This window comes from Callospermophilus lateralis, unplaced genomic scaffold (genome assembly GCF_048772815.1).
Source record: "Callospermophilus lateralis isolate mCalLat2 unplaced genomic scaffold, mCalLat2.hap1 Scaffold_544, whole genome shotgun sequence".
Classification (NCBI taxonomy): domain Eukaryota; kingdom Metazoa; phylum Chordata; class Mammalia; order Rodentia; family Sciuridae; genus Callospermophilus; species Callospermophilus lateralis.
The window spans coordinates 276,388-277,572 of NW_027514472.1; the positions used below are offsets into that span (position 1 = coordinate 276,388).

Sequence of the window (1,185 nt, forward strand, 5' to 3'; positions counted from 1 at the left end):
ATGAGATACATCCTAATTTCAGACAAGCTAAATTGTGAAGAAATGAATACTGTGGCAGACACCTGCAGAATCACTTCTGATGATTCCTTCTGTCTTCCTGTAGGCAAGGAGAAATGCAGTATGGTGAGCATTGACAGCACCCTGAAAGAGGCCACCTTCCTGTGCACTGGCTGTGCCAAGAATGTGGGGCTCATGCAGGCGCTGGTGCAGTGGGGTTCACAGGATGAGGAAGTGCACGGAACCAACTGCAGGTTTTGATGGGCCTTTTTGTTGCCTGCTTTGTAGATACTGTGGTGGTCTTAGCAGAGTTCCCCCATATGACCTCAACTGGCAAGACAACAAGGAGAACATGGATCTAATCACAGCTGTGCCTGCAAGACACCTACCATAACCAACTACCTGTTGAACTATTTCTCTGGTTTTGATCTTGAAAGAAGGATTGTGTTCTGCTTCACTGCCATGATGAAAGTCAACATGCAGAACTAAACAGAGTGTGCCAGAGTCCTGATGCAGGGGCAGATGTATATAGAAGGGACACCTGTCATGGGATGTCCGCCCAGAAGTGTGCAACTTACATAGGCTGAGTGGAGGCTGCGCACAACCGTCCCCTGAACAGTTTGTGGAAAAGTACAGACTAGAGCTGCTGCTGGCATCTGAGGTAGTTCTGAAGCCTGCAACCTCCAAAAATGCTTGCAGAGGCTCACTGAGTTTGTGTGGTGCATGCTCACCTTGCAATCCAGCTGGGGCCTGGAAGATGGGAGCATCATTTACCATATGGTCAGGATTACCATAAGCTTTTACAGTCCAATCGTGGCCACCACCTTCCAAACTGTGTGCCCCAAGGACCTTTCCTGTTGGGAAAAAGGCAGCAGGCAGTAAGGAAATCCTAGCAGCTAGGGGGGAACCAGGACACCCTTGCCCAAGAGAGGGATAAGGAGGAAGGCACTGAACGACAATAGTAGACTTCTGAGAGCCTAAGGGCCCCCAGAGAGGAGGATCCAAGAGTCAGCACCCTGACTCCCTAACTGCCAGGGGCCCAGGGGACGGCCTCTGCCCAGTAGAAGGCCAGGCTCCTGCCCCTGAAGGTTCTGCTTCAGAGAAGTGAGTAGCCAAGTGTGGTAGTCCTCAGCAACCACATCAGCAAGGTGCAGGCACCCACCTTCAGGGGGACTGGATATCCCTCAA

At 51.2% G+C, this 1,185-nt stretch overlaps 1 pseudogene; it reads left to right on the forward strand.

The window, feature by feature from the left end:
* On the forward strand, positions 1-959 carry LOC143390392 (ankyrin repeat domain-containing protein 33B pseudogene; annotated as a pseudogene).
* Positions 960-1,185: the final 226 nt, after the last annotated feature.